General features: G+C 41.7%; 1 protein-coding gene across 1 annotated transcript in view; it reads left to right on the plus strand.

The window, feature by feature from the left end:
- Nucleotides 1-1175: 1175 nt before the first annotated feature.
- The window catches only part of lrrc24 (leucine rich repeat containing 24), a 41102-nt gene continuing 17221 nt past the window's right edge, over nucleotides 1176-25056 (plus strand). Inside the window, exon 1 of the mRNA XM_053884106.1 lies at nucleotides 1176-1333. The gene's annotated coding sequence lies outside the window, so the exon portion shown is untranslated. The remainder of the gene's footprint in view (nucleotides 1334-25056) is intronic.

Consider the following 25056-nt stretch of genomic DNA (forward strand, 5'->3'; position numbering starts at 1 on the left):
AACTGATGTGGTTCTTATTCACCTGAGTGAGGTCTTAATGCCTGACATTAGTTAGTGCCAGCTTTTTGGCTTAGCTTGGTCCCCAGTGACCTTCTCCTGGCTCACTTTACCTTCCCCTGTTTACCAAGGCGCCTCCTTTCCATCTGTCTGTTTGACTGCGTTGACTTTGGTCCTTAGACCAATCAATTCCTCTTTCACATCTTGTCTCTGCTTTATTAAAATCAATAAACCAAAGCGGGAGAGCAGAGACTCTGCGACGCCCAATGTGTTCATGGGCATGTGAGAGACGCGCTCCAGTGACATACGCACCAAATGTTCCCGCCTCCATCCTACCCACTGTGAGACTGTACCTCTTAATGGAGGCACAACAGCAGTGGGTTGTGTCTCTTTTTGGGACCTCCATGTCGCCCTCCTCTCAAAGGGCCACAGTGGGTCCAGGTTTTTGGTCCAACCAATGGACACATTTTCACCAGTCAGCTGAGTGTCAGCCTGGTGCTTCTTTAGTTAGTTTACATCAACATAACAAACAAAATCACAAAGGCCCATGTTCGCTATAGTGATATTAACTGTAGTGTTTGTTGCAGAAATACTTCTAATATTTCAATATCCTTTGAATTATTTTGTAAATGATGCTATCGGTCAATATGATTTGCAGCCTGGAGGTCCGAACCATCAGGTCAACTTTCGATCCAAAGCTGCTTCTGTCCATAGTAGCTTTATTGAAACAGAATCATGTCATCTTAATATGAAGGCAGTTTTAATAGGAACCTACTGGTCCCCATCGTGTCTAGTAGTGCGATATGTGATGTGTGGTCTAGAGCCTGTTGCTCTAACACAAGGAAGTGCATGGAGACCAACATGATGGATGAAGGTTGGTCAGAAATTAAAGACGTGTCTGTGACATGTATGGTTGTTTGAACAATACGTACATAGAAAACGTTGTTAATTTTCATAAAATAAACAAACAAAAAAACAATATAATAACAGAAATAATAATAATAACAATGTATGATGGGTTCAGTATGATGGTAGTCATGTGTATCTGGACATCTTTAGTTCATCGTTGAAAAGCGGAGAGAGAATCAGAGATTAGAGCAGGAACAATGAAAAAGAGGGGGAGAGGCTGATCCTCGCCCCTGACGTGCACTCGCTCGCTCTCTCTCTCTCTCTCTCTCTCTCGGAGCGGCTACAGAGAGACAGAGACGCCAGACACCAGCTCCCTCTTCTCTCCCCTGGAATCTTACCTGCGCATCTCCGTCCCTCACTGGATGTCAGTCAAACTTGTCGCCTGTCAGCAGCCGCCTCTGAGCAAGTCAATGCGCGAAGACAAACGGTACGTGCCTGCTTTTTTTCCCCCCCCCGGGTGACCAACAGTGGGAATGGCACGCGGTTTTGTGGCGCGTGTGAGGATTTGGCTCAAATGCAATTACCGGAGCGCGCGCGGCGGTGGGTTGTTCGCTTGTCGGATGGCGTGTTTTCAAGATTACCGAGCAGCTTGTGTCTGGGAATAATAATCTGTAACTTTTCAGCCCATCGCTTTATGTCGTATTCTTGAAAAACATTTTTGAAACAAACGACTTATTCGAAGATGCGACTCCGCGCCAGTTGAACCCCATATTTTCTATTGTTCTTTGGGGACTGAGCTGAAATCCCTGTGTGATATTGTGATAACAGCCCTTTGGCTTGTGACCCAGCTTTCATGCTCGCATCAGAGGCTGAAGTGAAGTAAATGTGTGACGAATGGAGAGGTTTTTTCTTTTCAAAACAGCATGAACTGTGGTGTGAGACTGGCAAATCTTCCCGCCAGCTCATGAGAAGAAAAACATCTACAGGGGAAAGTGCATGGTAATGTGAACTATAAAGTGCCTAACATTGAAGCCGCCACAAACTTGCCCTAATTATTAGTGTTTTTTTAGGAATATAAATGTGTTTCAAAGACGTGACATGTTCAGGCAAACTATCAAATGTCGTCCTAATCTAGAACAGATGCCTTCTTGGCAGCATATGAGATGAAAAAAAACAAACATTAAATTCATTAAATATTATTACAAAGTAATGAAGGAAAGGTACGGAGCCCTGGAAGTGACAAGCATGTGTTTATTTTTTTGGATGTGACATGCAAGACTTTATTTTTTTTATTGTCTCGGGATCATTCTTATCTCCTGATAATGCGTATCTCGAGATGACAGTTATCCCAAGACAGTTTTATCTCAAGATACAATCGTAAATGTCAGCGCATGCAAAGCTGCCTCTCTGGCAAAGGATTTTGTATACGTCCTCCTGGAACCACAATGTCTCCCATGGCTTCGTAACTGTTCGTCAACATTGTCAGTCACTGTCTGCAAGTCTGTGTACTTTTAACACTTCTACTCAAAATAACACCATATGTGGCTAAGCTATACGTATTACGTGTCCCTGGAAGCAACATGTATGACTTTATTTTTTTTATTCAGAGATAAAAATGATCTCAAGATACAAATTATCTCGAGATAACTGTTATCTCAGGAGAAAAAAAATATCATGCCACATGTGGTATTATTTTGAGTAGAAGCCACTTGATCAGAGTGTTGAAAGCGCACAGACTTTGCCGTCGTAATATTCTGACTTGTAGACAGCGAATGGCAACGCCATGGGAGACATAGTGGTTACAGGAAGTAATCGTTTCTTGAGATAAAAATGATCTTGAGATAACAGTTATCTAAGGCTCAAAATACATGCATGTCCTTCCAGGGCTCCGTATCATTCACTGTCTGCAAGTCAGAATATTGCAGACAGCAAAGTCTCTGCGCTTTTAACACTCTGATCAAGTGGCTTCTCCTCAAAATAGTGCCACATGTGGCATGCATGACTTTATTTTTTTCTGCCAAGATAACTGTTATCTCGAGATCATTTTTATCTCAAGATAATTTTTATCTCGGGATAAAAAAATAAAGTCATGCATGTCCCTTCCAGGGACGTGTAATACGTATAGCCACATATGGTATTATTTTGAGTAGAAGGCACTTGATCTGAGTGTTAAAAGCGCACAGACTTGCAGACAGTGACTGACAACGCTGACCAACAGTTACAAGGCCATGGGAGACATAGTGGTTACAGTGGAGGTTGTATACAAAATGCTTTGCCAGAAAAGCATTTTGTATGCATGCGCTGACATTTATGATTGTATCTTGAGATAAAAATTATCTTGAGATAACTGTTATCTCGAGATACGCATTATCACGAGAATAAAATTATCTCAAGATAACTGTTATCTCGGGCAAAAAATAAATAAATAAATAAAGTCATGCATGCCACATCCAAAAAAAAAATAAAGACGTGCATATCATTTCCAGGGCTCCGTAGAAAGGACATTGTGTAGGTAGGAAATTTGCTTCGACCAGGTGTTTGATAGTGATAGACAAGTAAAAACAAAAGAAGCTGAGAATGAGGAGATTGCCAAACATATGGAGAACACATTTCCAATCTGACCATAGTGACTTCATGTATGCACGAAAAATTATCCGTCAACTCTCGCTCCTGCTCAAAGACAACAAGCCAAATATACAATCTGAATGTTCTGTATGAACATCTCAAATCAAGCAGAGCCATGTGTTGGCATAAGCTCATACGGAGACGGTTTAAAAATACTTCATCTGCAGCCGTGATTGTGTACAAGCAATTCTGAAAAGACCTCTGACAGTCTGGTACATTGGGTCTCCTTCCCAGAGTTCTAACATTCTGTCGTCAGTTATGCAGCCTATAGCACTGTGCGTGAGCTGGACCGTTGCACTCTCATTTGTGTGTCAACATGATAGTGATGTTAACAAGGAGTCAATACAGCTGGTGTCAACTCCACTTGTGTGGCTTCACAGTCGTGTCAGATGAGTGAGCGCTGACTCCGTGAATAACCCTATCTCTGTGTTTAGCAGTGTTAACCGATCTCCTGCCGCTGGCTTTTACGTGATGTTACTGCCGACTGGTGCGGATCAGAAATTGTTTTTGCTGAGCATGATGGACCCACAAATCGATTGAAGAACCGTCAGTCGTTTCTAATGCCTGCAGCGATAACAAATTTGATGATCAATCCACTGACCTTCCACTTGTTGACATTATATTGAGATCAAATTTGACCTGACTTTTAGTTGATAACATAATAATGCATTTTACATTTTTTGAATTCGGATTTTTTTTTTAAACCAACTACAACTACAGTGAAAATGGACTCCTTAATGCCTCATGAAACAGTGTCCCACTAGATGGCGCTCTATGGTCAAAGTCTTTGACAATGAAAAACCATTTAAATGACACCTTACTGTTTAATGGAACCACATCAGCCCATCTTTAGCTCTTAGTCTGCTTGCAAAACTCCTCTGGGGTCTGTTGAGTGTTGTGTGCTTGCTGACATCATATTTTTTGGTCCAATAATATTATTTTTTGTTTATTATTGTTTGATTATTTGGCTTTATAGATCATCGTGACCGGCTTAAGCCCATGTTCTTACGTCCACGTCTTGTGTGGATGTTGTGCAAGTGAGTTCAAGAATGGCAATATGCTCATTGTTTCAGTCATAATAGATAAAATGTCATTCAATGATAGATAAAATACATATCGGACAAAAACGTCGGGTAAAAAAAGAATCATAATGTGGTTGGACGGACGTCTGCGCCCTCTGCCTTTCTAAATATTGTTTTTTTTCCAATGCTACCTACCTGTCTTCAGCACTAAAATCTGGGACTTTCTTTGCTAGTGTGGACATTTAACCCTGCTTCCTCTTTATACCCACAATATACAGTGGTCAACTATCACTTGGAACTATTGATATTTTTAAGGACAAGCTGAACCTTTGTTATGCTCAAGTCAAACACGTTCCTCTCTTCGCTTTCAAGACAAGTCACTTTGGTTAATTGTTATTCTGCGCATCCACCCCCCCAGTGGTGGCAAACAAGGGGCCTCTTTACATAGAACCTTGTTTGTTAAACTAGGAAAGGTTGAGCCGTCTCCCATGTCAGATCTGCACGGACAAGTCAATTCCTCATGCCCGCGGAGATTTTCTGAATTTTTCATGTGCTCCTGTCTGGCAGACAACAATGTCTGAAGTCTCTGTGGGCTCTAATTGTGTCACATCCCCTCCCCCTCCCCCCCACACACACTAACCCCCCACTGTTGTCTGACTTAAACCAGGGAAGATCAACAGCAATAAGAAATGCATGAGAAAGTAATTACTTTTTGCAATTTCCTCAGATTCCTGTCGATAAAGCTGATAGCCACGATGTAGCCGACGTGGCAGAGAGCAATAAGACTTCTATCTGACATCCATCATGTGCTGTCACAGCTATGGCAACATCTTTTATTGGGATTCAGTGGCTCTGCAGAAAGCGGGCGACGTGCCACATCCAGTATTAATTGAAATGCAATAAAGTAGAACGATGAGCAATCGCTATCACGACTTCGCGTTTCAGGACTAACGTTTTTATTAGCGCAAGAAAACTCAGGCGGCGAGGAAGCCATCCAGCCGGAGAGTGCGGGACAATTGAATATCCAAGGAAACATTTATTACAAACCCTTGAAAAAACAAGGAAAAGAAATGATTCTACTTCTCAGTATAAGAAGGGGGGGGCGACTTCCAGGCATCTATCTTCCGACCTGTCGCATCCCATCCATCAATTACGGTGAGAAACAGCTGTACAGTGCGAGTCTTGAATGCAGACGCGCACTTGTTCAGCCCTGTGACAGAGAGGAATGGGCAAGCATCAGTGGCTTTAGATCAGATTGATGAACACGGAGCAGCGGGAGCAGGACGAAGCTAAACATTTTTCTGAAACAGCCCGATTCAATAAATCCTCTATTTGTCCCTCTTGTCAGATACAGTGAGGGGAAGTCATGCGATTGATCGTGTCAGTAGAGCCAGACGATTACGGACAGTTAATGATTATTGCTGATGGAAGCGATAAATCACACAGATCGGAACTTCAACATGACTGGCAGCTTTGCACTGAAAGCAAGATTAAAGGAGGGCTCTGCAACACACAAGTTATTGGGGGGCATTTTTGGATGGTAAATGTTTATTAAATGTTATTTGAATGTTAAACAGTGTCCCATTTCAATGAGGTTGTTAAAGATCTAGCAAGTGAGTGAGGGACAGGCGCCGCCCTTGACTGACTTGGAGAAGGTCCTCCTGCTCCTCCTTCGCAGTGAGAGAAACCAGTTATGGTGGCTTGGGCACCTTTTAAGGCGGCCTTCAGAGCACCTCCATTTTGAGAAGAGATCTATCTATCTGTCTAGCTGTCTGTCTGTCTGTCTGTCTGTCTGTTTGTCTGTCTGTCTATCCATCCATCCATCCATCCATCCATCCATCCATCCATTCTTCCATCCATCCATCTATCTGTCTATCTATCTATCTATCTATCTATCTATCTGTCTGTCTGTCTGTCTGTCTGTCTGTCTGTCTGTCTAGTTTTATACTGTGAAATATGAAAGAAATGTTTGCACTTTGTTAACTTCCTTCTGCTTCATTTGTGAAGTGAGTGTTTCATTGGGGATTCAATGTTTTTAACAACAAAGCTTGTGACAGGGCAGTAAACCAAAAGGTCCTCGCTCCATAAACTGTAGACTTTATTTGACTGTCTCTGGATAATACTGACTGGAAAAGCAAATAAAAGTTAAAATAAAATTGTAACAGCAACCAGTTTGCGACCATTGAAACAACAATGTTGATCTTTGATGATTTTAATTTCCTTTTAAAGTACCATTATGTGTTTCCCTGCCAAAGAGCGGAATGTGACGAATAAGGACATTAAAACAGAGATGGCAATAAAGGTCACTTGTAACCACTGAAGATGACAGTCTTGGGTTTTGAGCTAAGTTTAAGATTTTAATGTTCTTGCGGGCCACATAGAGTGATTTATCTGGTGGATTTGGCTCCCAATATGTCCCCTGTATCAGTGCTCCCTCACCATCAATCGAGTAGGCCTCCGCCTTTTGAGGTACGACCTTAAGGAGGACCATGAAGGATGAACAATGCACTCTGCCTTTGTGTTTCCCGTTGTCAAAATCTGCTTTCCCCGCCTGCCGATTGGAGACACCCCCTATGCTTGGAAAAAATGTGTGCTCATACACACACACACGCAGGTTTGTTCACAATCTTTGTTGGGACCGCTCATTGTCACCATGTGAGGTCCGGCAAAAGAGCCCCACAAACACCTTAGGGGCTCACAAGGAGGTGTTTTCAGCAAAACTGGAACTCACAAGGATAGATAAGCTTAAACACACACACACACACAAAAGAGTATGTCTTTCAAAAGTGTGTTCAAGAGTGTGTAAATGGTTACAGTACATTTACTGCAAAGAATATGTGATTTGGCTTCATTATGAGAAAATTATTTTTATGCCATGTGCAATCTTTGTGTGTGTTTTTGGTATCTTTCAATTACAGAGTGTGTATTTGCCTGCTATTGCACATTGAACTCAGCAGCACTGAAAAGACGTGTTCGCAGTGTTCCCTGTGTTGGACAAATTAATTTTCCGATTCAGATAAATACAATAATTAAAAAAGCCACATGGGCTCTTTAACTAATTGCATTTCAAGCAGCCACCAACCAGCAGAGTAATAAAACATGAATTTCATAGAAAGCATGGGGGAGAATTGAGAGAGAACCTTCCAGTGCTGACTCAGGGGGTTCAGGACCACGGACAGCTCCTACACACTCCTGACATTGAGACATTGTTTACAGGCTGCGGATTGTGACTCTACCGAGGACAACCTTTTACATATGTACACTTACTTAAGACACCAGTACTCTGGACGTGTCAGTCACATGAACCGTGCAAGGTCAAGTCACACTGGCGTCTGCTGAAATATCTTAACGGTGTATGCTACTAGCTCACTGAATGGTTGATAAGTACAGTGAAAACAGGCAATTCAAATGATTTATTTCATCTGTATTGAGCAGTAAATAATCTATATTTGATTTTACTTTTGCATATTTATCTCTTGTCTTCGCTTAGTATTTTTGTTTGTCTTGCACTGCCGCAGTATGTGCATTTCCTGCCACTGTGGGGAAAAAAAAGAGTATGTAATCTAATCTAATCCGCACATAGGACAGTGCAAATCGGATTATTACATGCTGGTTGGATGTATTTACGCATTGAAAGAGTAATAACATTCTCAGCTCCTCCTTTGTTTTAACAAGAATCAAACCATAAAAACGTGCTCTTGAAAGTTCAGAAAAAAACATGTACTATGTAATAACTGAATCTTAAACTAGACTCAGACAAGATCTTGATATGGTACACCTCAATATATGTAGCAATACTGTAAATTCAGCAATATATTGTAACAAAAATCATCATTTTGAAGGGGAAACTCAGTCATTGCAGAACAGTATTATTCTTATGACAACGTCCAGCTTCATGTTAGCTGATAGTTAGTTAACTATCGGTTAATATCAGTTCAATATCGCACACAGGAATGAATCAACAATAACGTAAAAATATCAATACAACATTGCGCAATTGAGTGTCAAGATAATATTAATATTTATAATAATATTTTCATACGCCTCAAATCATAGTGGATGATAGGAGCAGGACATAGCCTTAACATCTACTTGGTGAATGCATTTGTTTATTATCAGAATGAAAACAACTTACTGAATAAACAAATAAAATACACAAAAAACAAGGCTGCCGCCCACGTCAGTGCCTGATGTGGTCCGCCGGAAGTTCCGGGACTGGAACCGGATGTTCGTAACACGCATGCGCAAGTTCTAGGAATTGTGTTTACTGGTTATATCGCGTAAAGTTGTGAGTTTAAAAAAAAAAAATGTTAAAATAGTCTATACTTAGTAATAAAATCAGGAAATTATACGTTTTTATGTGCATGCGTAAGTATTCACCGTGTACACGCACATGTTTCTAGTGTAATGACGTCATCACGTTGTTACAATCTAGATTAAGAACATTGACATTTTTTTTTTATCCTGCAGTATTGAATCAATAAACATTTCAAGCTCCTCCAATACATTTGACCTGCGCAGTGTATTGCTTATTGCTTCCGACACATCATCATTATTGTATAGGAAACATATCTCCTTATTTGTTTCACGTAGATTTAACAGGTGCAGGAGTGAGCGCTTCTGCCCCTGTTTCTGCCCCTAAGTTTATGTGGTTTATGTGGTGCGGTGCTTGAGCTTGTTTATGTTGTTGGATTAAAAAAAAAAATTGAATATCAGATAAAAAACACACAATTTCTAAATCTATATCGGGCAGGCGGACCACATCAGGCAGTGCAGAGCAGCCCTCAGTCTGCCGCCCCCTTGACTAACACATTTTCAGTGGGAAAGCCTCTGTAAGATTCCGGAATAACAATGAAAATAAATGACTGGATTAAAGATGGCCGTCTGCGGCGTAGATGAAAGATGATTCTGTAGCGCAGCGTCCTTAATGAAGAGTAAGCTTAAGGATAATGAGCCGCAGTACCAGCCCGTGTCCAACCCTTATTGAACAGAACTAATGTCCAACAAAATTAAAGACATCTGCTCTGTGCCTCTGTGTCAGGTGACGTCGTGCCGCTGAGTCCTTTTTGAACTTGCCTGCTGCTGCTTACTGGGAATCGTCAGATAAGAACAGGGATCTTGTTTTTCTATGGTATAGATCTTTATATTGCCAGAAGGAAAACAGGACTGGGACATTAACATGTCTGTGTCACACCCCCGGGTTTAATATGTACAATATACAGCACGCAATTGTGCCTGGAAATGAATCGACTCAAGTAAGTGTGTGCTAATGAAGAGCCACATCATTATTTCCCTACCGAACAGACGTGTTGGCCCTGAAGCACATCTCCGATACATAATGGAAAATCCCAAGGTTCTTGATTCAATGCTCGCGCTTGCTCTTTGATTTCTCAGTTCCACTGAACATCTCTCCGCCTCAGTCATCTATCTTTTAATAATGTGTCTGTTTTTCCATGAGAAATGCGGCTGTTCTCACTCTGCAGAGAGAAACTCGCCACAGGTAGAAATAGGTCACAACAAAGTGTCAGTCAGCTGGGGCGGCAACATCAGACTAGGGCTCGACTGCAGGTCACGGGTCACCAATCTTACCTGAAGGACACCAGGACAAGCTGCCCCAGACACCTCAGAGATATTTGTTCCCGATTCTCTGTTGCATCATTGTTGCCATCTCGGCAAGTATTATTACTGCAGCACACTCTTCTGAAGTATTGCGTTTGCTGTTTTTATTAAAATGAAGTTAAGATGTAGGGGATGACTTTGCAAAATTACGTCCAACTTTAAGTGTTGCGGGCACAACATTGCACGGAGTGTTGGTTAGGAAAACATACAGTTCTTAACTGTGTGTGAATGCGCCAAACTTGCTTCTGCTTCCCCAGCATCTCCTTCGCATCTCCTTCAGGAAAGCAGGCTTGTCTCTGGGTGTGTGTCAACACGCTGCTGACATGTGTTAACAAAGCTGAGCTTTTCAGTTTCCATGTCTTCTGGCGCTGAATATGTCATCATGTTTTTCACTCCTGCCCAGGCTTGTGTGTGAATCTCCCATCAGTCTCAACTGTGGGCAATTGTTTTCACTCACATTACTGGTGTTTCGGGCTGTGAATGTCTTTCAGTGGTAGGAGCTTCGCTGAGATGATGCCCTGGATTTGATTCATTTCGGGATTTTCCCTTGATTTTTGCTGTCACTTTCATTTCCCCATTTCCCTCCGATTTCTTTGAACTTCCTGCCACATCCTTTCCTTCATCTCCATTCATTCCTTCCCTTAGTTCCTTCATATTTGATCTCATCGGTTGATTTTCCAAACTCTGTATTTTCCTCGCCATGTACTCAACAAACTAACTTCAGCACCGAAGTCAGAGATTTTTTGGGACCTTTTTTGACATAATTTCTTAAACCTGGGTTTTAAACTCTTCTGCTAAGATGTTCGTTTTATATATCAAGTGTCATTCAGAAGCTCTGGCTTCCAGTGAGCGTCTGGTTTGGTCCATTTACTACAAATTATTTTCCGACACACAAAAATTGTAGCTTATAGAAACAAAACATGAACAGACGTTTAAAATGATGGAGCATCTCCTACATGCTGCCTCTCGTAAAGGCTTCTTCGATGAAGCTATGGGACCAAACCAGTGTTGCCTACGCCTTAGTTAGGAAGCTTGCAAATAGTTGGTCAAGTGAGGCTGTGGCTGCTCTATGACACTCTGATACTTGCATGAGACCAGACCTAAGGCCAGTCGATTCAAATTTGCGCTCAACCAGCAGAGGTAGCAGTGTTCTGAATTTGACTTCTGGCAGCGAAGCCTGTTGTCGGAGGAGTGATGCCACCTGGTTACCAAGCTAACAGCTTGGTAACCAGGTGGCATGATGTCAGTTCCTCTGACTCGTTCTCCACTTGCTGAGTGGAGTGTTACTACGTCATTGTATTTATTTTATTTTATTTACTGTTTACAAATAGTGCACTGTTAAATTTATTACATTGCTCACGTGAATATTGTGTCCTTTATTGTCCTTTATTATGTTTTTTTTTGTCTGTTTAATCTCAAACTGTTTAAATAATTATAAATTATATAGTTTTTATTACAAGCGCTTCAAAAACTGACTCATGATATGTGGCCTTCACTGTCGGTCAAAATGACCATGTTGACCAAGCAAATGCTGAGCCAAAAAGGCATCTTCATCCCAACCCTCACCAATGGTCGTGGTGGACAGAACGAGATCTTGGATTTAAGTGGTTGAAATGACAGGTAGCAGGCGTCTCCCTTAGAAGTAGAGTGAGGAGTTCTGTCACTCGGGAGAGACTCGGAGTAGAGCTGCTTCTTCTCTGTGTTGAAAGGAGCCAGTTGAGGTGGTTCGGGTGTCTCATGAGGATGCCCCCCTTGGATGAGGTGTTTCAGGCACAGCCAGCTGGGAGGAGACCAAGGGGTCGACCCAGGACCAGGAGGAGAGATTATAGCTCTGCACCCATGCCTGGGCGCATCTCAGGATCCTCTAGTTGGAGCTGGTGGATGTTACTCCGGAGAAGTGCGCTTGACGCAACCTTAGATAGATAGATAGATAGATAGATGGCCAGATGGAAGGAAGCATGGATGGATAGATAGATGGACAGATGGATGGAAGCATGGATGGATGGATGGATGGATTGATGGATCGGTGGATGGATGGATGGATGGATGGATGGATGGATGGACGGATTGGTGGATGGATGGATGGATGGATTGGTGGATGGATGGATGAATGGATCGGTGGATGGATGGATGGATGGATGGATGGATGATGGGTGGATGGATCATGCAAATGAAACTGTGTCCACCAACAACTACGATTGTTCTTTTAAGAGACACACACACTTGCACACACGATCCAGAAACACAGTGATGGCAAAGCAGTGCCACAAATGACTCCCCCTTTTCTTATCCTCACAACACTTCTTTATTGATCGCAATGCAACACGTCTCAGTTAAATAAAAAAAAAACAAAAAAAACAGTGGGTGTAATTAGATGCATTGAGAAGAGTAAAGGGAAAGTAGCATTTTCATTGCTGACGGCAGACGAATAGGAAACAAAAAAAAAAAATATTTAGGCGTCATATGAAAAACCCTCATAAATGTCGAGATAAAATCAACACATTGTGGCTAAATATAACCCTGTTTCTCGCCAACAATAAATGGAACGTATGGCTCCATCTAATATTTATGGGAGTTATGAAATAATAATCAGCTCATTTTACAAATCTGTATGATCCCAAACGCATTTCTGCAATTTTCATATTGTGAAAAGACGTCGAGATAAGGAGAGGAGTGAAAGAGCTGATGTTTTCATGCTGTAATTAAATAGTCCGTGGGCTGTTAGTTTCCAATTGGAAAACTGCTGTTCACAATGATTTTTTTTTTTACCCCCCTCTCACTCTCCACCCGCCCACCACCTCCATGGTTATCTCTGTAAATGCCAGCGTGTTTCCCCCTTTATCGGCATCAGTCATCGTGGGAATGCTGATTTTTGTTATGTAAAACGTTTTCAACGTTCAGCCTGAATCCCTGCCACGCACACACAAAACTCAATTTTGAGGCCAGACGCTCAACGAATAACAAAAAGATAATGCTGGTTTAAATCCTCCTTTGAGCTGGGAGTTAAGATAATGTGTGATAATCATCAGCAGGAGCATGTTTTCCCTTTTGAGTGAAGCAGCGAATGAGAGAAAGAGTTGTCTCATCAGCTGCCCTGTAAATTTATTCCATTTCCTTCTGCCATTCTTACAAAACATGCAACGTTGTCTGATTCTTTTCGACCTTGCTGACATTTTCCAGCTTTTATTTATGCACTATTCATGTCCTTCCTCCCGCAACTCTGCTCTTGCTCTGTATGAGACGGAAGTATTGTGGGTTTAAGAATAGGCTGGTCATTTCAGAATAGCTGCAGCAGCAATGTTGAGGAAAGAAATGGAGATGGAACGATGAATCGCCCTTGAATTAAGTGACTGTTACTCATGCAGCACCTAAACATTGTTTTGTTGGACTTTTAATATGGACATAAATAACCCCCTCAGCCTCTTTTTGTTTTTTTGTTTTGAAATTGCTCTCACATTTTACCTACTATAGTAAAAACAACAAGCATTGGAAGAAGTGCCTGTGACTCACATCAATTGAGTCAATCCACCAGTGATGGGCAGATGAGGTATCATGAAACAGTATTGCAGGGTTGATGAAACAGTTTCTTTATTTTCAGAGGCCACTAGATGACGCTCTTGGTGTAAGAAATGATGTGAGGCTTCATTGAATTACTTGTTCAAGTCCAAACAGTTTACAGCAGACAGTGCCATCTGGTGGCCTCTGAATATCAGTGCACCGTGTCATGAAACCTCATCTGCCTTCAACACTGTATCATGAAGCCTCAGCTATCCATCACTCCAATCCACCAATACAGCTCTCTAAAACCATCCAGTTGTACTCAATCCTTTTGAATTTTGCTTTGCTTACTTATTTATTAAAATTAATTTTAAAAATATATGATGCATTTTATGACTCAAAAATTAAATTAAATCAAATTCCAGTTCAATCCCATAAGATACAGAGAAGACATGAGGATCTGGCACACTTTGCTAGTGGGGAGAAAACACAGTAGCCTGGAGGAAACAGGAGTTTGCCTTCAGCCACAGAGAAGCTGTGTGAAGCTCCATAAAGCAGAATGGAGACAGGACGTGGATATGTTGGTTGTCCACCAGGAGGCAATTCAGTTTCAGTGTCAATAGAGCTCCATGAACTTAGGTCCTTAATGGTAATAAGTACTTTACTACAACCATGGATCCCATTGGTTACTCTGCCTTTGTCTGGCATCTCCAACATGTTCCCTGTTTCACTGCTCCTCCACAGCTCTATCTACATTCTGAGTCCGTCTGCGTCACACTTTCTTCAGTGGTCGTTTCTGACAGTGGAAATACGTTTGTTGATTGAATAGTGCTGTCAAATAAGCGCCTGCTCCTTTGAGTGAGTGATTAGAAGTGAGTACTAGTTCACTCTTTCGATCTGCTGGTCTCTTTTCATGTGCCACTTGAAAACCTTGCCCTTCACTGGCCTTCTCATCAGTCTTGGACCGAACTGCCATTTTCATATTCTCACCCAATCAATGGTGGGCAACATGACCGACGTGTGATGGAAGGACTAACAAATCAATGTGGGTTCATTGACACAGTAGCGTTTAAAGCCGACACGTGGGATTCTGGACCTCTTTGTTTATTCTCCTGTCAGAAGACATTTAAAACTCTTGCTGTTGCATCGCTGTGCCACGGCTTCTGTTTGGTTTTGTGCAAGCCAGTCAGTCAAATTTGAAGACGTTTTCTCCTGGCACAACTTGGCACACAGAGAAGAACGATGTGGCATGAGAACAGGTGAGAAAGAAGTCAAGGAACGTGGTGGGGGAAATGATGGAGAGCAGAACAGAAGGTTGGTTTGTGTTTGAGACTGCTGCCGTGCAAATTTCAGAGTAATGTAGGTATAAGAGGAGCCAGTTCCAGGGAGGTGTGCTGGTGAAGCGGCCGGTGGGTGGACGTTATTTTGCAGGACCCAAACAGAATTTGCTTTTGCAAATCCAGCAACTTGGAGTCAAACTTTAGTGCAGGAATGGGCACATTTGTTTGCAGTGTGGCTGGTACGTGCACTTTGCTCATACAGTTTGGGGGGACTGGGGCTCAAGCCAGAAAAAAAAGGCACTCATCGGAATTGTAGTTGTTTTGTGGCTCAGTTTGTGATGTATTTATTTAATGTATTTTACCATAAGTTAGAAGGTGATGACTCAAACACTGTTTACTTACCCGATGCTACAAGACGGATGGGCGGCCGCTTGACTGCTGCTCCGCGTGGCACGGCACGGACTCGTGAGCTCGTAAATGTTGGTCTGGAAATTATTCTTACATATACTCAAAATTTGTTTGGGCATAACTGATGTGAGATTTTTTTTGGCAGGAATTTATGAATTAAGAAAAAAAGAAAAGGCTCCTTTGGGGGCCCTTTTCTTCAAAATAACACATTAAAACAAAAATATGAAAAGAAAGAGAATATACAGTAAAAATAAGGATCAATGTGGGCTTGTTAAAAGAAACATGAAAGAATATAATTCCATAGATTATTTCAATAGGATGTCTGAGAAGGAACAAAGACAAACTCACAATGGGATAGAAAACAAAAGGGAAATAGGGGAAATTAAGTTTGCAAGCAAAGAAGTCATTTTTAGAACTGAAGTGGTGAAATATAGAAGTAAAAAGCGCAACTAAAATCGAAAGAAAAATATGTCAGAATGTTTAGAACCGTTGAGGACTTGAGCCGTCTTGAGACACCTGTTAGTCAGAAGCCAGCTGAGTTCTTTGCAGCATGTGGATGAGAAAGTTCTGCAGGAGCCCAGCTCTATTTTGCTGACTCAGTACGCACTGTTTGGCTGCCAGCCGGCACAACCACTTTGGTTACGCAACTTTGCGAGAAGACAAAGACTTGCGTCTCCCAGTTGTGATTTATGATTGTTGCACAGTTCATTATTGACTTGGCCACAGGCCACATTAGAATTCCATAACTCAGCACCTTGCTTTTACTGTATCCTTGCTGGTTTAGTAAGACACACATTGTTTCTGCAAAGGAACAAAATCTATCCGCCAATTAATCTTCGATGACAGGGTTAATCCGTGACATGACACTGGCAACAATGGAGTTGGTTGGCAGCAAAGATTCTGTTCATAATCCGAGACAGAAAACCACAAGTTGTGCAAGCATGAGTTCAAAGTGTTAACTGGAGTTGTATCATGTTTTTTTCTCAATGTGTCTGAATTGGATTTTTAAATGTAGTTGTTTTTGTTTACCATGTCAAACTATACATTTGAGGATCAGTTCATCACTAATATTCATGAGTCATACATATCATATGTGAACAGAGTAACTTTGTGTCAAAATAGAATTTGAAGTCATCGTAAAATCCTTGTTATAATCATAAACAAAGTTATATGAAGTTAAAGTTTCCAAAATGGCTGCCTCACTCGCTCTATTGAGAAATAATACGTACCTCGGTGAAGGCGGTACCGTCAAATGGCTATGTTCTGTGCAAGTTTTTCAGTGACACTGGTTTGCTAGCTCTAAAGCAGGGGTAACCGGAAACTGCAATACCACAAGAAATTGAAGTTGAATCAAGAAGAAATGCAGTTCGGATGAGCGGCTTAAATATTTAAGGTTGTTGTGAATTGCGCTTCACGCCGGGATGTTTTCCTCAGCTGAACCTGCTCAGTTTTAGTCACGGAACAAGGTGGTAATATCATAAGGGATGAAAATCCGCCACAGAGCCATCAATGATTCATCAGCCCGGGTCCGGGGTGGATGGTGCGTCCTCATTCAGAGGAATCAATGTTCACATTCAAAAGAAAAACCATTCATTCAAATCAAACAAAGAGACCCTTGTGAACCTACTGCTGACTGAACAAGCCGAATGCGGACCGACCGAGATTTCCCACCGGGGCTGGTACCCTCACATATTGATGAAGTCTGAAATCACTAGATTAATGGCCCTCGACTTTCAACTCATATCCAACGCAGGCAAAAATAATAATAGCAGCAGGCAGCACATTTATCAGGGAATCATGTCCGTATTAATCCGTTTAATCCAAGAGTGGAGGTGCTGGGAAAGAGTCCATGAGCTGAGGGTCCTCTCAAGTGTCGGTACCTCAGGTGCATGCAGACACTTCGGCTCATTTCAGTGAGGCAACTGTGCACGAAGATACAGGACAATAAATAGGTCAGAGCTGCTCATGTAAGGCTGCCACACACTGGAGCGGCCCAGCAGGCTGGAGAGCACGGGGTCGTGGTGGTCACTCAGCCCATGGTGAGATCTTTTAAACAAGGCTGCATCTTTTAAGACCCCTGTTTGTCTGTGTGTGTCTGTGTGTGTGTGTGTTTCCCTGGTATTGATTCCTCCTGCAGCAGGACAAATAATGCATTTGGTTTGTTCAGTGAAGTTTTTAATACGTGCTTGTGGCCACCAGAAGGATCTAAAGCAGAGGATGGCTCAGCCTCTCAGGGAATCTCTCAGGCGCACCTGTGAATTAGAGAGGATCTGACACAATGGCTGGTGAATCCTCCCACGCTGAAATCAGGACGCGCTGTCTGCTGCCATGTCATGTGAAAGTCAACAAAATGCCAGCAAATTTGCCTTTGTTTTTACTGCATAAGTTGTTTATATAGATTGATGCCCTTTTTTGGCATTGTTGATGGCAATGGGCTTCATTGAGCAGCAGGGGGCAGCAGCATTAAACACGCATCAGAGACATCGCACAGCTGGACCCCGAGAAGTGCCAGAACGTTTTCCCTGCAAAAGAAAAGTGGCCTTTTTGGTGGAGACTTTTTTGACTTCTGTTTCAATGATTTGTTGCCTTTCACGGAACCAGGTTTTCCAGCTTTTTTTTTTTTTTTTTTTAGCCGCAGCTGGTGATGTGACCGGAAGTAGTAGAAATGAATGGGGATATGTTCTCAAACATGTTGAATTTCTCCATTGTGGCAAGGATAAAGGCTAATGATGCTAATGAAAATGTCATGATAATATTGATCATATTTTTTGCTATGCTATTGCTAGCCCATTTTCGGGCTTGAGCACCTGCCCCCGTAATGTCTCCACCCAAGCCTCCGCACAAACAAGAGTTGGTTGACCTCTCACTGCAGCTCAACACCGTAGAGACAAAACAACAGTCTTATTCATTCTTTTTTTTTCACTCATCTTGCAGACATACAGTGGTGGAAGAAAAAGGTTTTTGGACACCCCATGCATTCTACTGCGTGGACTGTTAAACTTTAATTTTCTCCACTTGTGAACACATTCTCTGTTATTTATTGACTCAGAAACCGACAATTCCAACTCTGGCAAAAAAAAAAGAATGAATAAATAATGTTAGAGATTGTGTCAAATTGGGTGGGTGCCTGAAAACACTGTGTAAATACTGAAAGTGAAATAAGAAGCCCATTTAGTATTTACCATGAGTTTTAGCAGCAGTTGATGAAACATGTTTGGCACTTTTTTCAATCATTTATTATGGAATTTTGTGTCTGCCTATGGAACACCATTGTAAATAGTAAGTCATGGTGTGAATTAGATATTTTGGTCAGTCTCCGACTATTGTTGCTGGTGATGGGCTGATGTCTTGAAAAGTAATATCAAGATGATGTTGTTGCAGGTGAATCATCTGCCGTGCGTGGACGTAAATATAACCTGAAAACTAGATTTTTTTATTGTTGTTGACAAGAAAATATGAATATAAACTGTGTATATTCTTCAAATCCTAATAACCACCAAGTAATGAAAAGCACTTCCGATCCCAAGTGTTTCAGTGGAGGACATCAGAAAGAGCCTTCAGTGGCGACGAGGAAATGCTAGCGAATCGTCTGAGTTACTATAACAACAGAGCGACTGGGATGAGTGCGCTCGGGGAGGTGAACTTTGCTTCCGCCTCCAGCATTCTGGCTGTCAGCTTCTCTTCACCTCTGTGAATCCAGGCAACAACACTTCTCAATGAGTAGTAAAAAACAAGCCAGTTAAATCATTTTGGAGGAAGCTGCTTTGCCTGCCACTGTCGCAGTACTGTAGCATCCGGATCTTATTAACAAGACCAGCAACAGTGATCCAGGCTGACCTCATTTTAAACTGTTCGCCAACGTCTCAGTCTTTAGAGAGAACACGCCGAGAGCTGCGACCAGCTTAGCTAACAAGCATCTGATGGTGCAGATTATGCTTGTACCCCGAGAGGATTACCAAGACTGGAATGAACAAATTGACCCCCTTCCACTGAAATCCCGCATCAGCATGACAAAGAATCGACGTGCAGCGAGCAGAGTGCGATAAACAGAAGCTCTTGAAGTTGGAGTCAGCGACATTATTTCAGGAAATGTTTTTTTTTTTTTCGTCACCGTGAGCTATCGCCATTCTCTCAAGAAGAAGACAGTGTCGCTCCCCGCGACAACCTTGGCATGGCAATAAGGTTATTAGTCATAATGGAGGTGAGGTGGATGAGGATGAGGACACCATCTTAACTTCCCCGACTCTTCGCATGTTAGATGTGCGGAGGATCGTAACTTAGACGGTTCGGTGACCTTTTCACGGGCTGCTTATAACTGTGAAATATGTCATGCCGTCTGACTGCCAAATGCTTCAGCTTAACACAGCACACTTTGGCAGGTTGTCAACTGCCGGTGCAATATTCCTGCAACAAACAGGGCACATCATGGAAGACAGACATGGATTTTCATCTGCTGGATTATGAGGAGATGCAGCACGGCAATGGACATGCTGTCAAAATGACGGATTAATGGGTCCCTCATGTGAATTTCTCTTCTGTTGTAATTAAAGAGTCACTGACGTCAAGTCAAACCAGGAGAAATATTGTTTTTATTCTGTCAGTACAAAAAGATTACAGAAAATGTTGTTTTCGCATTTAAAGGAAAATAACACTGTAATGCAGGCGCGTGCGATGCTCTGTCATCATAACTGGGTCGAACACCGGCGCCACCTTGTGACGTCACCAGAGGTACCGACTCTGTAAACAAGCCTGGCTGAGAGCGGAAGAGGTTATAAGCCTTACACGCCAAGATCTGAGTGAGGTCTCAGCAGTTTTTAAGAAGCAGAAGGGTGTGACACTGCAGAGTCAGTCGCCTCCATAACAGCGAATGGAGTGAATGGGCCCTATATACTCCCTTAGCAAGGGTCAACAGTACTTCGCCGGGCGAGTTTTGATTCAGGTGCTTCTTCTATACGTTACTGTTTGCCTACGTTTGAAAACCGTGGGTCGGTTTCACAACCATCTTGACTGCACAAGGTTCCTACACAGCAACAAAACGATCACTACAGAGTACAGATGAGTTCTCGTTCTCATAAGATACTTTGCTCATCTCTTATGATGCAACATATTTTGAAGAACGATTGCTGCATCCAGCTGCTACATAGCGTTTCAGCATCTCATCTCCCATACTGAAACTGAAGAGGTTGTTTACCTGCACTTAATGGATGCATTGATAGAACAGTGCAACACTACGCTGAACTCAGTTCAATGGATCCAACTTTGGAGATGATACATGATCATTTCATGGGGCATATTTATGCTTAGCTCCACCGCCCTGTTGGTGACTCTTGGCTCATGGTGTAGCTGTGCATCAAAACAATTTTTTGCACTTCTAATATTAAATCAAGTATAAAAAATGGATGGTTAACCACTTAAACTTTTTGATGTAGACAAAATCAAGTTCAGTTTTAATCATTCTGAATTGTCTGGTTTTGGTGGTCTGTTGTAATTGTAGTTTTACTCTGGTCTTTGCATCACGCCGCCATTTTAGTTTTTATCATTTCCTTCACATCTTATTTTTTATCTTTTGGATTTCTGTCTATTTAATGTTGTACCTACTGGTCCATAAGAAACATGAGGTAATGCAAAATACAGACTATTGATTTAAAATATATAAATAAACCAATAAAAACTATAGACTAGTCACCAGAATAAAAATCGGGGGAAAGGGAAACACCTGACAGAAAAATGTGCAGATTCAGAATCTGAGATCTGTTTAGAAACTAATAGTGGTAGTATTGGTTAATGTTTCATTTTTTGACTTATAAAACTATATATGGTTCAAGTATTTTGTCAAGGATGAATTAGACACATTTTCCGCAACGTTCTCATCAATTTCTATGTCATTGCTCTTTGTTTATGAAGATAAAAATGTGACTCATCGCTTGGTCACTACGGGTTGCAGACGGAAATATGCCCTAAGGCATGACAAATAAGTACCAAACTAAAGTGCAAGAAAACAAGAACTGATCTGAACAACGGCACACTTGTCGGATTAAAGCACCGTTTAAATGGAGCGTATTTCCCGCAGAGCTGTCTGCGCTCTGCTGTGGCCCGACGTAACATTGGCTGTAGTGTGTCAGAAGTTTTCTGAAGCTGAAGACAGCAGCACAAGCATGTCATCTAAATAACAGCTGAGCACAGCTGCCTGTGGCAGTCAGTGGCTTGATTTATTTACACGGACCTTCACCCATAGACACGAATGGCACGTGTGCACAAGCTACTGTCACGGATTTAAGTGTTATCCACATTACTTGAAGAAGGCTAGTAAAACACAGTGATGTTTGTAACAGACACTTCCTGCTCCATTTTGTTTAATTTTTACAGTTCTGAAAAATCACTGCTAGTTGTTAACCATTGTCAATTATGACAATTATGTCACTAATGCTTGTGTTACATAGCATACAATGCAGAGAGCATAATCCTTTTACCACTTTCAAATTACAGTGGTACCTCGGTTCTCGACCACAATCCGTTCCAGACGGCAGTTCGAGAAGCGATTTGTTTGAAATCTGAATTGATTTTTCCTATTACAATGAATGGAAAAAGAAATAATGCGTTTTGTAGGAGTGAATGTAGAGTGTCTGCTGCAGGTGCGCTGTTCCTCTATGTGTGTGGCCGCTGCATGTGGGAGGGGTTGCTGAGTGAGTGACGTCTCTCCAGAAGTGAAGAGGTGCCCGGTGCGTGTCCAGCTCTGAATGTGCGCTTCTGTGCAGTTTGGCTGTGACAAAGTCATAAACCAAGTCACGCTCTGTCCCAGACTCGCCTCATCCCTGTCTGAGCTAAAATTTAATAAATAAATAAATGGCCCCCTGAGCATACCAAAATATATTTGTGCAAAGTCAAAGAATAACTTTTTTTAAGAATGAAAATAAAATACGGGCTCCAGAAAAAGGGCACTTTACTCATGAAAGGAAAAGGGGCTGGTGCTCGAGCACCCCTATGGGTCTATCTGCCAAAATCCATATGGACGGAATACATAAAAAAAGACAGCTCCGGTCAAAAGGACATTTTTCTCAAGCTTGCAAAAATGGCTGGTGTTTCATCGCCACGAACTTACGATTATTCATAAACAACCGTGGAAAATCTGTTTGGCAACTTCTTCACTTAAGTTTAAATTGACACAAGCAACTTGAAATTCAAGTACAGTTTGAATGTGTTACTGTCACTAGTGACAATAATACTCGGGAAGCGCTGTAAAAGCTGCTCTTCTTCTTAAGATCGGCACAGTTTTCACAACTTGATACTCTTTTGTTCAGATGGCTACAAGGAGGAAAAAAAAATCCCTGCCTCTGTGAAGGAGTTAATTATAGGGACCTCCAATGACCGAATAATTTATGTGGGTCACGTAACAATCATCTAACATTGTAAATCTGTCAGGTCGAAGCATGAAATATGAATAATCCAGCTCTTGCAATGCTGCGCTGACAATGACCCCTTGGGCAGCAAAAATGATGATAAGAGCATTTTCAAGGCTCCTGCAGTGAATTATGGGATGGCAGGGCCACAAATCAGACCACCGTGTCGTTGTTTGGAAAGGAAACAGGTTTATTTATCAGACTTTGTTGTCGTCTTTTTTACTCTCTGAATAATAAGGTTCGAGTCAGAGTGGTTAACTGACGCCGTCGAGCCACACAGGTCACTTCTTCAAATGATGTTTAATGTTGGTCGCGATTTATCAGCCAGTCTTTGAAAACAACTCAGTCGCACATCAAATTCTGGCGTCTGTATTTATTATATTTATCGCCACATCGTTCCAGGCTGTTGTCGTGACAACAGCGAGGAAGAACGGTGATGCTGAGCAATTAACGCCCGGAGACTCGAACATATCTGGAGGAGGAAACAGAAAGAGCTGTTCGCATGAAGCACCGCGTCACTGCAGCTGAGTCCTCACTGTTGTTTGGTGAGTTGTTGCAGCAGTTTGTCGTGTCAAGGGTGCCAGGTGACGTTAACAGTAAAAAAAAAAAAATAAAATAAATTCCCGGTCCACCTTTAATGTTCCACTAAGCCTCCGAAATGTGACAAAAATGGAGCGACCAATTAGCCACTCATGAGTCCCTTAAGAGCCAGAGGCATCAGATGAAAAAAAACCAAAATTAAACGTGAAAAAAAGAAGAAAAACAGGAATTTTATTGGTGATAAAAACGTACCCTTGATAGGTGTCCGCCCCGAATGCTGCCATGGTGACACAGGTATCTTTACTAATGCTCTTTGATGACACACAGTTGCAGTCATTACAAAAGGCAAATGAAATCCTCTTTCAATGTGGTGGAGGACAAGCTTCCACATCAGGATCTCAGAAGAAGATCTGCGCCAATGTAAAGCAAAAACGCTCTGGTTGATAAAACTGCTTATTCATGACAGGAAACTTATCTAAGCAGAAATATCTTATCTGTATTTCAGCTACTAATCTCCCCGTCGTACACTTTCAAGCTTTGAAAATCTATTTCAGACACGATATTTACGTAGGGCACTATTAACACTAGGGAGGGGCGATAGGGACAAAAAAAGTTTTCGCGATAAATGTATGTGTTATTTCGGCGATAACAATTGACAGTATGAACGATCATCCTATTCCCTGTGTTGAACACTGCAGTGTCTCTTTTCTCTCTTGGAGTTTGTCTCCAACATCACTATTTGTTTATGTCTAAATATAATAGTTAACTAAGTGTAGAGATGAGAAATTCAATGTTTCACGCCTCTGGTAGAAGCTGGTTGTTTTATTTAGGGGTTAAATTGAGCCGTCTGTCTGCTGTATCTGAATGAATGATCATTTAGTCATATTCTATTCTCGAAATCATGATTCAAACTGTCAGTCTTTTTATCTTGTGTGATGAAAAACATTTTCACTTCATTTTTCTCTGTTCTAATATGGATGTTTTTCTTTACATTACTGAAGATTTCACGAATACTTTGAACGCTTTGGAATTTGTTGATGGTCCCTAACTGATGCCTGGTCGTAGCATTAGCGCTGCCTGTGAGAGTGTGTCCGCGATCAGTGAACCCTAATGGGGACGCGGAAGAGGACACCACTGTCAATACCGGAGCAGAGCTCCGTCCGATATCCAACTGTTTTCACCACGGTCTTTGGCCGAGGCGGCAAACCATTTAGTTATTGGAGGTCGAAGTTCAGGATACTGAAACCTGTGTGTAGATGAATTACACAATGAAACAGGGGTTTCTCCCAAAATATACAGTAGAATGTCTCCAAACTTTGTCATGTGATAGACATTACCTTCTTCTGTCAGGATATGATGGTGGTTTCAACAGAGGTTTGCAAACTATTTAGTATTTGGAGGTCAAAGTTCACAATACTGTTTAGATGAATTACACAATGAAACAAGGGTTTCTTCCAAAATGTACAGTAGAATGTTTCCAAACTTTGTCATGTGATAGACATTACCTTCTTCCGTCTGAGGTTTTAGCAATTGGAGGTCAAAGTTCAACATACTTCACTACTACTACTTGCGACTACTACCACTAAAATAAGTTATTCAGATTGATTACACAATAAAAAAAATAGAGGAATACATGGATTGTGTTTTCATCCGTAGAAAGAACCAAAAAGGCTTAATTCGATTGATTTATTTTGAGTTGCGGTCTTCCGGACATTTCTTCCACGCCAGCTAACTAATAATGCTCCGTCTAAACGCGCATTGATTTTTTTTGCTGCGGATGGCTTGACTGTCAAGTCGGACAGCTTGACTCCAGTAGCGCAG

This window comes from Synchiropus splendidus, chromosome 13 (assembly GCF_027744825.2).
Source record: "Synchiropus splendidus isolate RoL2022-P1 chromosome 13, RoL_Sspl_1.0, whole genome shotgun sequence".
Taxonomy (NCBI): Eukaryota; Metazoa; Chordata; class Actinopteri; order Syngnathiformes; family Callionymidae; genus Synchiropus; species Synchiropus splendidus.